The 14,866-nt window shown below is 45.8% G+C and overlaps 1 protein-coding gene and 1 non-coding gene across 2 annotated transcripts in view; one reads left to right on the top strand and one right to left on the bottom strand.

Moving 5' to 3' along the window:
* Nucleotides 1–14,866, bottom strand: part of LOC145415715 (uncharacterized) — a 243,273-nt gene that overhangs the window by 6,411 nt on the left and 221,996 nt on the right. The gene's annotated exons all lie outside the window — the stretch shown is intronic.
* TRNAL-AAG (transfer RNA leucine (anticodon AAG)) lies at nucleotides 11,184–11,265 on the top strand. The gene has a single exon. It is a non-coding gene; the product is annotated as a tRNA-Leu (tRNA).

Here is a 14,866-nt window from a genome sequence, read left to right as displayed (position 1 = left end):
GTTTTAGGACTTAAGTTGGCACTTGTTATAGGACTTAACTTGGTATTTAAGTCGGAGCTTTAGTTAACATATGAATTGGCACTTACGTCAACACGTGAGTTTGCACTTAAGTTGGCATTTGCGTTTGCACATAAGTTGGCATTTGAGTTTTCTCTTAAGTTTGCATTTGAGTTGACACTTAAGTTGGCACTTGAATTGGCACTCACGTTTGCACTTATCATTTACGTTAGCACTTTATTGGCACTTAAGTTGGCAGTTAAGTTTGGACTTAAGCTGGTGTTTGAATTGGAACTTAACTTTGTACTTGAGCTGGGACCTAAGGTCGCCCTTTAGTTGGGACTAAAAATGGCGCTTGCGTTGGTACTTAAGTTTGCGCTTGAGCTGAGACATGTTGGCGCTTGAGTTGGGACTTAAACTGTCACTTGAGCTGAGATCCAAGTTGGCGCTTGTGTTTGGACCTGAGTTGGCACTTATGTTGTCACTTGAGTTGGCACTTATGTTGTCACTTGAGTTGGCATTTATGTTGTCACTTGAGTTGGCACTTGTGTTGTCACTTGAGTTGGCACTTGTGTTGTCACTTGAGTTGGGAGTTAAGTTTGCGCTTGAGTTGCAACATAAGTTAGCTCTTGAGTTGGCAATTCCGTTGGCACGAGTTGGAGCTTACGTTGGCACTTAAGTTGGAGCTTACGTTGGCACTTAAGTTGGGGCTTACGTTGGCACTTAAGTTGGAGCTTACGTTGGCACTTGAGTTGGAGTTTACGTTCGCACTTGAGTAGGGACCTATGCTGACCCCTGAGTTGTGATTAAGCTGGTGCTTGAGTTGGGACTAAGGTTGGCGCTTGAGTTGAAACATGGGATGGCACTTGAGCAATGCTGGGAATAGCGCCGCTACTATTTTAATAGCGATGGTGGTAACGCCATTACTTTTTTTTAGCCAGGAGCGGAACTGAGAGCGCCGCTACTTTTTGGCTGTACTCACGCGTTACCGCGCTCCTCGCTACTCACGCAACGAATACAGTCCGGAGTCGTGAGTACATACAGATATGCCGACGGTTTGGTTGTATTTATTAATGACGAAAAATAATACTTTCGTCAATTCTGTCAATTAAGGATGTCAGCTAGATGTAGGCAATGCTAACACACACACACACACACACACACACACACACACACACACCACACACACACACACACACACACACACACACACACACACACACACACACACACACACACCTTTAACTATTCCCGTCTCTAACTTGCGCTCTCTCCCTCACACTCTCTTTCAGACTAATTCTTACTACGTTATTATTTCGTAAAAGTATATTACTTTCAGTTTAAGGTAATGGAAAAAACCTTGCCATTGTATAGTCTTTAACAGAAAGCCCCAGTTCATTTTTACTCTTGTTTTCGTATATATCTTAAATGAGTATCATTGAAAATATAGTAAATCTATATAATATGTATCAGTGGTAGGCCACATTTTTTTGCCTGTTACTTACGTATGTTACTTTCAGTAGGTATACTAGGTAACAGTGTAAAAGAACATTTGTTACATTATACAGTAAATAGCTTTTTTCCAGTACCTTCGGCTCTAAGCTTCATTAAAATGACACCGACATGTATGATTTTATTTATTCAGTATGAGTGTATACTGACATTACTGGTACACAACATAACCACTCAGACTGACTAATATTATCAAAACAGTATATAGTGTATTGCTATATCACAGATTTTTGTTAACCTTTCCTTCGTGTACGTTTTTCTTATCCAAAGCAGCAGGAGCGGGAGCACCGCTACATTTCGTATCAAGTAGCGAAATCAGTAACGCCACTACTTTTTCGGGCTAGTAACGGGAATGGGAGCGCCGCTACTTTTTATTAGTAGCGTTCCCAGCACTGCTGATGAGGATATTTGCTTTGAAGATGTTCTGACTTTCCTTCCTCAAAGAATGGGATATTTTACAGTCAGACTCCCTCTCTTCCTTCTCTCTCTCTCTCTCTCTCTCTTTTGTCTGCCTGTCTTGAACCTTTGTGGGAACGACCTTGCTTCACCTTACGTCTCAGGGTAACTCCTCCTTTCCTTTCCTTCCATTCTTCCTTAATTCCTTCCTTCCTTTCCTCGACGTCTCTTTCTTTCCTTGTTTCCCCTTCCTCACTTTTTCCCATCCAGTTCCCTTTTCCTCCTAATTCTTTTCACCATTTCCACTCATTTTCCTTCCTTTCTTTTCACCTCCTTCCATATTCTCCTTCCCAGTTCTTTTCAGCATTTCCTCCCTTCCTTCCATTTTCTCCTTCGCCCCCTCTTTCTCTCCCCTCCTTGCCCGTCCTCGTACCCTCTCCTCTCCTCCCCCTACGACTCCCCCTTCCTCTCCTCCCTCTACCCCTCCCCCTCCTCTCTTCACAGGGGCCAATTTAAATCCCAACTCAAGTTCCAACTAAAGTTCAAACTCAAGTGCCAACTCATGTCCCAACACAGGTACCAAACGCAAGTACCAACTTAAGTCTTAACACAAGTACCAACTCAAGTCATAACTCAAGCGCTTAGTCCCAACTCAAGCGCCAACCTAAGTCTCAACTCAAGTGCCAATGTAAGTTACAACTTAAGGGCCAACTTAAGTCTCAACTCATGAATCAACTTAAGTGCCAACTCAAGTGACAACGTGTCAACTCAAGTACGAACATTAATCCCAACTCAAGTGAAACCTTAAGTGCCAACTCAAGTGCCAACTTGGGGGAAAACTCAAGCGCCAACGTAGGTCCCAACTCAAGTGCCAACCCATGTCTCAACTCAGGCGCCAACCTTAGTCTCAACTCAAGCACCAGCTTAATTACAATTCAAAGGTCAGCATAGTTCCCAACTTAAGTACCAAGGTAAGCTCCAACTCAAGTGCCAGTGTAAGTGCCAACTCAAGAGATAACTTACGTGCCAACTCGTGACAACACAATAGCCAATTCAAGTGACATCATAAGCGTAAACTCAAGGGACAAAATAAGTGCCAACTTAAATGCTAACTCGGGTCCAAACTCAAGTGCCAACTTAGATCCCAGCTCAAGTGACAACTAAAGTCCCAACTCAAGCGGCAAGAAGTCTCATCTCAAGCGCAAACTTAAGTACCAACTCAAGCGCCACATTTAGTCCCAATTAAAGGGCGAACATAGGTCCCAACTCAAGCACCAACTTAAGTTCCATTTCAAGCAGCAGCTTAAGTCCCAACTCAAGTGCAAACTTAAGTCCAAACTTAACTGCCAACGTAAATGCCAAATAAAGTGCTAACGTAAATGATAAGTGCAAACTTGTATGCCAATTCAAGTGCCAACTCAAATGCAAACTGAAGAGAAAACTCAAATGTCAACTTAACTGGAAACGCAAATGCTACCCTAAGTGCAAACGCGAATGCCAACTTAAGTGCAAACGCAAATCCCAACTTAAATGCAAACTCACGTGGTGACGTAAGTTCCAATTAAAATGTTAACTAAAGCTCCGACTCAAGTGCCAACTTAAGTCCCAAAATAAGTGCCAAGTCCTATAACAAGTGCCAACTTAAGTCCTAAAACAAGTGCCAACTTAAATCCAAGACAAGCGCCAATTTAAATCCCAACTGAAGTACCACCTAATGATCAAACTGAAGTGTCAATTCGTCCCAAAACAGGTACCACTTGGGTCCAAACACAAGTACCAACTTAAGTCCTAACACAAGTACAAGATCAAGTCCTAACTCAAGCGCTAACTTAAGTCCCAACTTAAGCGCCAACTAAGGTCTCAACTCAAGCGTCAACTTAAGTCCCAAGTCAAGCGTAAACCTGTCCCAATCCAAGCACCAACTTTAGTCCCAACCCAAGCACCAACTGAAGTCCCAACCCAAGCACCAACTGAAGTCCCAACTCAAGCACCAACTAAAGTCTCAACTCAAGTGCCAACGTAAGTTACAACTCTAAGTGCCAACGCAAGTAACGACTCAAGCACCAACATCTCAAATCACGAGTCAACTCAAGTCCCAACTCATGCGCCAACTTATGCTGCATCTCAAGCACCAACATTAATCCCAACTCAAGTGAAACCTTAGTGCCAACTTGGGTAAAAACTCAAGCGCCAACGTAGGTCCAAGCTCAAGCGCGAACTTAAGTCCCAACTCAAGCGTTCCAACATAAGTCTCAACTCAATTGCAAACTTAAGCCCCAACCCAAGCGCGACCTTAAGTCCCATCACAAACGCCAACTTAAGTCCCAACTCAAGCGCCAACGTAAGTCCCAACTCAAGCGCGAACTTTGAGTCCTAACTCAAGCGCCAACTTAAGTCCCAAAGTAAGCGCCAACTTAAGTTCGAACTCGAGCGCTAACCTAAGTCCCAACTCAAGCGAAAACTTAATTCCCAATTCAAGCGCAAACTTAAGTCCTAACTTAAGAGCCAACTTAAGTCCCAACTCAAGTGACAACCTAAGTCCCAACTCAAGTGACAACCTAAGTCCCAACTCAAGTGACAACCTAAGTCCCAACTCAAGTGACAACCTAAGTCCCAACTCAAGTGACAACCTAAGTCCCAACTCAAGTGACAACCTAAGTCCCAACTCAAGTGACAACCTAAGTCCCAATTCAAGCGCCAACCTAAGTCCCAACTCAAGCGCCAAAGTAGGTCCCAACTCAAGCACCAACTTAAGTCCTAACACAAGCACCAACCTAAGTCCCAACTCAAGCGCCAACTTAGGTCCCAACTCAAGCGTCAACCTAAGTCCCAACTCAAGCGCCAACCTAAGTCTCGACTCATGTGCCAAAGTAGCTCCGAACTCAAGCACCAACTGAAGTCCCAACTGAAGCACCAACTTAAGTCCCAACTCAAGCGCCAACTTAAATCCTAACTCAAGCGCGAATTTAAGCCCCAACTCAAGCGCCAACTTAAGTAAAAACTCAAGCGCCAACCTAAGTCCTAACTCAAGCGCGAACTTAAGTCCCAAATCAAGCGCCAACTTAAGTCACGACTCAAGCGCCAAACTAATTCCCAACTCAAGCACCAACTTAAGTCCCAACTCAAGCGACAACCTAAGTCCCAACTCAAGCGACAACCTAAGTCCCAACTCAAGCGACAACCTAAGTCCCAACTCAAGCGACAACCTAAGTCCCAACTCAAGCGACAACCTAAGTCCCAACTCAAGCGACAACCTAAGTCCCAACTCAAGCGACAACCTAAGTCCCAACTCAAGCGACAACCTAAGTCCCAACTCAAGCACCAAAGTAGATCCCAACTCAAGCCCCAATTCAAGCGCCAACTTAAGTCCCAACTCAAGCGCCAACCTAAGTCCCAACTCAAGCGCCAACCTAAGTCCCAACTCAAGCGCCAACCTAAGTCCCAACTCAAGCGCCAACCTAAGTCCCAACTCAAGCGCCAACCTAAGTCCCAACTCAAGCGCCAACCTAAGTCCCAACTCAAGCGCCAACTTAAGTCCCAACTCAAGCGCCAACTTAAGTCCCAACTCAAGCGCCAACTTAAGTCCCAACTCAAGCGCCAACTTAAGTCCCAACTCAAGCGCCAACTGAAATTCCAACTCAAGCGCCAACTGAAATTCCAACTCAAGCGCCAACTGAAATTCCAACTCAAGCGCCAACTGAAATTCCAACTCAAGCGCCAACTGAAATTCCAACTCAAGCGCCAACTGAAATTCCAACTCAAGCGCCAATTTAAGTCCCAACTCAAGCGCCAACTTAATTCCAACTCAAGCGCGAACTTAAGTTTCAACTCAAGCGCCAACTTAAGTTTCAACTCAAGCGCCAACTTAAGTTTCAACTCAAGCGCTAATTAAAGTCCCAACTCAAATGCCAACTTAGTTCCAACTTGTCCTAATTTAAGTGCCAACTTAAGTGCCTAAAGTGGCACTCAGATGGCACCTATCCGGAAGAGTTCTACGTAAGTTCCACTAAGTTCAAGTTCCACTTAAGTGGTACTTAAGTGGAACTTAAGTGGTACTTAAGTGGAACTTAAGTGGTACTTAAGTGCAACTTAAGTGGTACTTAAGTGCAACTTAAGTGGTACTTAAGTGCAACTTAAGTGGTACTTAAGTGCAACTCAAGTGCAACTCAAGTGGATTAATGTTGGTGCTTGAGATGCAGCGTAAGTTGGCGCTTTAGTTGGGACTTGAGTTGACTTGTGAACTGGGACTTAAGTTCGTGCTTGAGTTGTAACTTACGTTGGCACTTGAGTTGTAACTTACGTTGGCACTTGAGTTGTGACTTCAGTTGGTGCTTGAGTTGTGACTTCAGTTGGTGCTTGAGTTGGGACTTCAGTTGGTGTTTGAGTTGGGACTTCAGTTGGTGCTTGAGTTGGAACTTAAGTTGGTGCTTGGATTGGGACAAGTTGACGCATGAGTTGGGATCTTAATTGGCACTTGAGTTGGGACTTAAGTTAGCGCTTGAGTTAGGACTTGAGCTCGTACTTGTGTTAGGACTTCAGTTGGTACTTGTGTTTGGGCCCAAGTAGTACCTGTGTTGGGACTTGAGTTGACACTTGAGTTTGAGCTATAGTTGCTACTTGAGTTGGGATTTAAATTGGCGCTTGTGTTGGATTTAAGTTGGTATTTGTTTTAGGACTTAAGTTGGCACTTGTCTTAGGATTTAAGTTGGCACTTATTTTGGGACTTAATTTGGCACTTTGGTCGGGGCTTAACATTTGAATTGGCACTTACGTCACCACGTGAGTTTGCACTTAAGTTGGCATTTAAGTTGGCATTTGAGTTTTCTCAAGTTTGCATTTGAGTTGGCACTTAAGTTGGCACTTGAACTGGCACTCACATTTGCACTTATTATTTACGATAGCACTTTATTTGGCACTTAAGTTGGCAGTTAAGTTTGGACTTAAGGTGGCGCTTGAATTGGGACTTAAGCTGGTGCTTGAACTGGAACTTCAGTTGATGCTTGAGTTGGGACGTAAGCTCGCCCTTTCGTTGGGACTAAAGATGGTGCTTGAATTGGGACTTGAGTTTCCGCTTAGATGAAACATGATGGAGCTTGAGTTGGGACTTAAGTTGTAACTTAAGCTAAGACCCAAGCTGGCGCATGAGTTTGGACCTGAGTTGACGTTTGAGCTGGCACTTATTTTGTCACTTGAGTTGGCACTTGTGTTGTCACTTGAGTTGGCACTTGTGTTGTCACTTGAGTTGGGAGATATGTTTGCGCTTGAGTTGCAACATAAGTTGGCGCTTTAGTTGGCACCTAAGTTAGCTCTTGAGTTGGCATTTACGTTGGCACTAGTTGGAGCTTTCGTTGACACGTTGGCACTTGAGTTGGAGCTAACGTTGGCACTTGAGTTGGGACCTATGCTGACCCGTGAGTTGTGATTAAGCTGGTGCTTGAGTTGGGACTAAGGTTGGCGCTTGAGTTGAGACATGGGTTGGCACTTGAGTTGGGACCTACGTTGGCGCTTGAGTTTTGCCCCAAGTTGGCACTTGAGTTGGCACTTAAGGTTTCACTTGAGTTGGGATTAATGTTCGTACCTGAGTTGGCACGTTGTCACTTGAGTTGGCACTTAAGTTGATTCATTAGTTGGGACTTAAGTTGACACTTGAGTTGTAATTTACGTTGGCACTTGAGTTGGGACTTAGGTTGGCGCTTGGGTTGGGACGCTTGAGCTGATACTCAAGTTTCCGCTTGAGTTGGGACTAAGTTAACGCATGAGTTATGACTTGAGTTGGTACTTGTGTTAAGACTTAAGTTGGTACTTGCGTTTGGTAACTGTGTTAGGACCTGAGTTGGCACTTGAGTTTGAACGTCAGTTCGTACTGGAGTTGGGATTTAAATTGGCCCTTGTGCAGAGAGGATGGGGAAGGGTAGGGGGAGGAGAGGAAGGGGGGAGTCGTAGAGGGAGGAGAGGAGGGGGGGAGAGGGTACGAGGACTGGCAAGGAGGGGAGAAAAGGAGGGGGCGAAGGAGATAATGGCAAGAAGGGAGGAAATGCTGAAAAGAACAGGGAGGGAGAAGAGGGAAGGATGTGAAAAGGAAGAAGGAAGGAAAAGGAGTGGAAATGGTGAAAAGAATTAGGAGGAAAAGGGAACTGGATGGGAAAAAGTGAGGAAGGGGAAATAGGGAAAGAAAGAGACGTCAAAGAAAGGAAGGAATTAAGGAAAAAAGGGAAGGAAAGAAGGAGTTAACCTGAGACGTAAAGAGAAGCAAGGTCGTTCCTACAAAGGTTCGAGACAGGCAAACAAAAGATAAGAGAGAAACAGAGAGAGAGTTATCGTGCTATCGGACAGACGTAAACATGAAGCAAACTAAACATTATAATGCTAACAAAAACAACACTAATTCTTCAGTAAATTTGTGTTTATCTGACGGAAGTGGGCCACTGACAGCTTGAATATTATGTTGTGGTTCCATGAAATTTAGTCAGCTTTATTCCTGCTCTAAAAATGAGTCTCCTTGGTTACTATAGCCGCGGCGCGCGACTCTGAGGTTGTTGTTATCGTGCCCTGGCAACCTACGATTCAAAAGTGCGTAATTTCGCGTATAATATCAGACGCATGTGATTCGTGTTTAATATGTTCGTATGGAATATTATTCGTGTATAATATATTCGTGAACAACAATATGATTCGTATACAATATGTTCGTGTATAATAATATTCGTGTTTAATAATATTCGTGTATAATATGTTCGTGAATAATAATATTCGTGGATAATATATCCGTGCATAATAATAAGATTCGTGTATAATATGTTCGTGTGTAATATTATTCGTGTATAATATATTCGTGCATACTTATATTCGTGTGTCATATTATTCGTGTATAATATATTCGTGCACAATAATATGTTCGTTTATAATATGTTCGTGTATAATAATATTCGTGTATAATATATTCGTGCATAATAATATGATTCGTGTATAATATGTTCGTGTATAATAATATTCGTGTATAATATATTCGTGCATATAATATGATTCATGTATAATATGATACGAAATCGGACGCACTCTCGAATGGTAGGTTGCCAGGGTACGATAATGACAACCTCAGAGTCCTGCTCCGCGACTACAGTCTATTCAGTCCTCTAATCTGTACTGTTGACCCTTTCAGTACAGAGACGATTTTGTTCAGCTTAGGAGAGGCATTTAGAACTGGAGGAGTGAAATATAGCTTTGACTCCATCATTGCGATAGGTCTTTAGTAGGTTAAATAAAATCGTATGGAGGTAGTAAGAACAGAGAAATTAGACGTCCTCAGGCTGAAAGGGTTTAATACCATGCGACTTACTGTTGTCAGTGAACCCTCCCAGATCGATAAAACGTCGCCACCGCCATAGCACAATACATAAATCACGGCAGTATCACACACTCACACTACACTCACCATACATTAGTGTCAGCCTTATCTTATGGCACTTCAGTAGCATCCTCTTTACACTCTCTCTTTCTCTCTCTCTCTACGGTATATGTACATGATAACGAACACAACTCACCAACCCACCCTCTGTTCTCACTGCACCACTGCAACTCTCCGTGCTGCACCATTCCAACAGGCACTTGTACATTATATCAAATTAGTTATATCTGGGTATCATCTCTTCATACCCCCTCATCACGCCACACCACACCATCTCACTACACCTCACAGTCCTTCATCTTACCACACCACATCGCCCTCATTACAGTGCACAGACATACGGAAATGCCTCCTCCCCCCACACTTGTATTCAGATTCACACACACACAACCAAACCACACACCCCACCCTACACATTACTGCAGCATAATGCTTGATCATACTGAACTACACTCTTGCAGTGCAGTATATTATTTACATGAATACATTAATACGTCATCCAGACCTCCTTTCTCACTCCAAGGTGAGGTGAGAGAGATTCCATAGTGCTAGAAAAAAAAAAATTAGAGGTACTACTCAGAGTTTGTTCTGTTAAATGAACCACATTCCCAGTCACTCACCACTTAAGCCCCCGGAATCCTTCCTCCACCTGATAGGTTAACACACACACACACACACACGCACACGCGCGCCTGTAGTTTCATACTCACTAATCCGACCGCCAATCCGACAACTGTCGTTAAAAAATGGATGCCAAACCATGGTCATACCCAACTCCACTAGTCCTCAGTGAGGTCAGTTCCTTGGCCTCATTAGTTCCTATACTTCACACACACACTTTTCTTCTATGCCTACTTCGTCTCCTCCCACTTTGATTAGCTCAGATTATACTCTTCAACACTCTATTCACTCCATTCTCACCGCATGCCCATACCATCTAAGCACATTTTTCAACTCTGGTGTCCACAGACTTCTGCGCTGCATCTTTTGTTAATCTATTACATTTCCTGTCCGGTCTCCGTACCCCACACACATTCCTCAGGAGTCACATCTCCACTGCCTTCGCTCTTGACTTTTCATTTTGATACCATACCATAACTCATGCAAGCATCTCGCAGCTGCTATACTCAGACCTCTGCTTCTTATCAAGGCCTTCTTAGCACCAGCCACTTTCTCTACTTGTGCCACTCCATTTTCCACTTGTTTTGCACATTTAGCACTTTTTCTATCACTGTATCCTTAAACTTTCTCATCATTTCCAGCCTTTCCATTCACTAATACATCACACCGGGAACCACCTTCTCTCTTAACAACCATCATTTTACTCTTATCTACAGAACATTTACCTTCAAGGCACTGTGCTCACACGCATCTGCGAAACTCAGCACCAGTCTACCAAGCTCTTGTTCGCTATTTGCAGGCAGCACTGCGTCATGTGCATACATCATATTTGAGATACTCCTTTACTGATGACCAGCGTCAAGGCTACCGTCTGTCCATATTGGACAACCTGTGTAAAAGCTCTTACCGACCGTCTACATCATACATAAGCAAAACCTTCCGCGATCTTTCTCCAGCTGAGTATGTATGTGTATGCTTGCTTGCATACATACATACACCCCTGCCTCACACACACACACACACACACACACACATAAATAGATATACACACACACATACATATATACACAACATACATATACACATACACACGTACATATGCACCACACATCACCTCACACACTATATCACTATAAAACCCCACCAATGTACACCAAACCACACCACACTTACACGAAAATCACAAAACATGCCCAAATGATCACCCTACCCACGAACCTCTATATCCATGCCACCACAAACAGGTACACAAGGTAGCGTGGCCGAGCGGTCTAAGGCGCTGGTTTAAGGCACCAGTCTCTTCGGAGGCGTGGGTTCGAATCCCACCGCTGCCAGAGTGGTTTTTAGAGCAGTTGCAGCAGTGAGGAGTGTGGTTGAGAAAATGAGGGAGTTGGCTATGGTTGAACGGAGAGAGCGGGCGCGGGAAATTGAGGGAGTTGTGTGTGGTTGAGTGATTGTGTGTTGAATGTGTGTGTGTGCGCGCGCGCGTGTAGAGGAGGAGAGAGAAAATGAGAGTTGCTTATGATTGAATGGGGAGAGAGGACTGGTGTCTTGGTGGTGGTGTCGCTGTTGCTATAATCCGAAGACGAAACGAAAGTGAATGTGAACCATAACAGCTACTAGTCACTGCTACTTCTCTATCCTTGAAGTTTTTGTCAGGGTACAGTACTGCGATATCTGAGTACATGTGTGTAGGAGCAGTTAAGCACGTGTATTGGGGTCAGGGCATTTGAGTGCATGTAGGTGTGACAATACTGTACAGTACAGTATATGAAAAATACTGGGGAATTTGATTGCATGTGGAGCATTTGAGGACGTGTGTGGTGTGGATGGAATTTGATTCTGGGAGCAGTTGAGTATGTGTGTGGGAGGGCATTTGAGTGGGGTACATATGAGTGTGTGTTTGTGAGGGGAAGAGCACACACACACACACACACACACACACACACACACACACACACACACACACACTTATCCCCAGTACACACATTCTCACTCCAGCGTATCTCCCCAGCCACTTTCAATTTAGTCAGCCACCACATCCCCGTCTGGCCGGTGAACTGTTTGTTGCTGAGTTGACACGGAATTAGGTTAATGAAGTTCAGTTTTGTTGCAATGCATTACTGTGACGCTGTGGTTAGGTTACAGTAGACAAACTATACCCACATAATAAACTGAGTCTATTTTGAGGTTGTCAGTATCAGCCCACTCTAATTTTGAGAGAATATTACCAGACCCTTCCAAAATGAGTTCCTGTTGGGTCACTCGATAATTAGGCTTGGCCACCCTTTGGATACTTTGTGTCTAAAATCCCAGGTATTCTCCTACTGAAGAGAATCCAAAGTTAGGCCGAAACTGTGTATGGAAAAAGAAATCGGTTTAGTAATAATTTACTGGTGTGTGGTACAAGAAACCTAATATATTAATTTTGCTGAGGTGCTTTTTACAGCTGACTTGAGCAAACATTTTTCAAGTTTTGACAGAATCGAGTTTGTACTTTGTTGTAAGAAGGGTTAAGATTCTTAGTTTATGCCACGACATACAGCACTGTGCAATTGTAGGGCAACCTGGAATAAAAACTAAATTATATAAAGTATCATAAAATGCAGTGTGGTTTCTTTGCAAAGCTTTGCAATTCAGAACTGTTTTAAATCTTGTCACCATGTATGTGTATGTGCAATTTATGAAAGTGCTACATCTCAGGCCGTTAACAACAGCAGCTTCTTTCTCACCAACTCTTCCTCGCCCCATCTCGCACCTCCTTATCTCCCTTCCAGGTTGTTCATTCATTCATTCTTCCGACCTTCCAATCTGTCTGTCCTTGCCGTTCTGATTTCTCCCTCCCCTTACCCCACTCCCATCCTACTCATTCGCTTCTTCCCATCCCCACTCCCTCAACTCTTACTTTGCCCTCTTCCTTACATTGCCGTCCCTGCTACATCCCTCCTCCTCTCCCCTCATCCCCTTCCTGAAATTGCTCCGTAGACTTACGTACACTCCACACACACACACACACACACACACACACACACACATACACACACACACACACACACATACACACACACACACACACACACACACACACACACACAAAAGGGGTTAACGGTCAAACCCGGCAAATTGATTGATTGGCATGCCAGTGCAACAAGAAAATAGATTTCATTAGATCCACTCCCACACTGCAGTTCATCACGCATCTCATTCATCATCTAAGGTGCACTTTAGTGCATGAGTTCTCCCTCTGAATGATCCCCCTTTATATATGATTTTGGGTGAAAGTAAATTTTTCAACTTTACCGTACGGAAAATACCTTACTTATTTTATTTGTGTTGCTCTTTTATATTGTGATGGTATTTTACTGATACATCAGCGTGTCTTTCGCTTAAGTATTAAATCCAGCGAAGCCTCGAGCTACACCTTGTTTGCACCATCACTGTTGGATGGGTGGATGGGACGGTGAGGGGCAGTATGGAAGGCAGCGGTCGGAGCCTAGACAGTCCACATCTCGCATTCTCTAGCCACCCACACAGAACCCCCTCCTCCACACACATCCAACCACCCACAGAATCACACCCATCTAACCACCCACACCTACCCCATCCTCCCACCTGCCCACCCACACCTACCCCATCCTCCCACCTGCCCACCCACACCTACCCCATCCTCCCACCTGCCCACCCACACCTACCCCATCCTCCCACCTGCCCACCCACACCTACCCCATCCTCCCACCTGCCCACCCACACCTACCCCATCCTCCCACCTGCCCACCCACACCTACCCCATCCTCCCACCTGCCCACCCACACCTACCCCATCCTCCCACCTGCCCATCCATGCCTACTTCAATCACCCCTACTCTTGCCTTGCCCCCAACCCACACATCTACCCACCTCCCCACCCTACCTTACTTGCTCACCCACCCCTACCTCATCTGCCCACCCACTCTAACCTTTCCTAACCACCCACCCCTACTGTACCTGACCCACCCACTCACCCCTAACCCCCCCCTCCCACCCACTCACCCCTAACCACCCCCCTCCCACCCACTCACCCCTAACCACCCCCCTCCCACCCACTCACCCCTAACCACCCCCCTCCCACCCACTCACCCCTAACCACCCCCCTCCCACCCACTCACCCCTAACCACCCCCCTCCCACCCACTCACCCCTAACCCACCCACCCACCCCCCTCCCACCCACTCACCCCTAACCCACCCACCCACCCCCCTCCCACCCACTCACCCCCAACCCACCCACCCACCCCCCTCCCACCCACTCACCCCCAACCCACCTCCCTGCCCACCTGTACCCCACCTCCCTGCCCACCTGTACCCCCCACCCACCACATCACCCACCCACCCACCCCTACCTACCCCACCCACCTACCCAACCCACCCACCAACCGACCCCTACCTCACCCACCTACCCATCCTCCCACCCACCCATCCCTAGCCAACCCACCACTACCCAATCCACTCACCCCTACCCAACCCACCAACCCACCTCTACCTAACCTGCCCAAAACCCACTCACCCACCCCTATCTCACCTGCCCACACCTACCCCATCCACCCGCCCACACCTACTCCACCCACCCGCCCACACCTACTCCACCCACCCGCCCACACCTGCCCACCCACCAACCTACCCCTATGCCACCACCCACCCACCCACCTCTCCTCACCTGCCCCCACACCATTACCTCACCTGCCCCCACACCATTACCTCACCTGCCCATCCCTCCCTGACCCCCCACTAAACCACCCACCAGCCCACCCCTACCCCACCCATCCACCACTCACCCCTACCCCACCCATCCACCACTCACCCCTACCTCACCCTACCCACCACTCACCCCTACCTCACCCTACCCACCACTCACCCCTACCTCACCCTACCCACCACTCACCCCTACCTCACCCTACCCAC

The sequence above is a fragment of the Coenobita brevimanus genome, chromosome 103 (genome assembly GCF_032717465.1).
Source record: "Coenobita brevimanus isolate Jiangsu-jjx chromosome 103, ASM3271746v2, whole genome shotgun sequence".
Lineage (NCBI taxonomy): Eukaryota > Metazoa > Arthropoda > Malacostraca > Decapoda > Coenobitidae > Coenobita > Coenobita brevimanus.
This window is presented reverse-complemented; position numbering and strand designations above follow the sequence as displayed.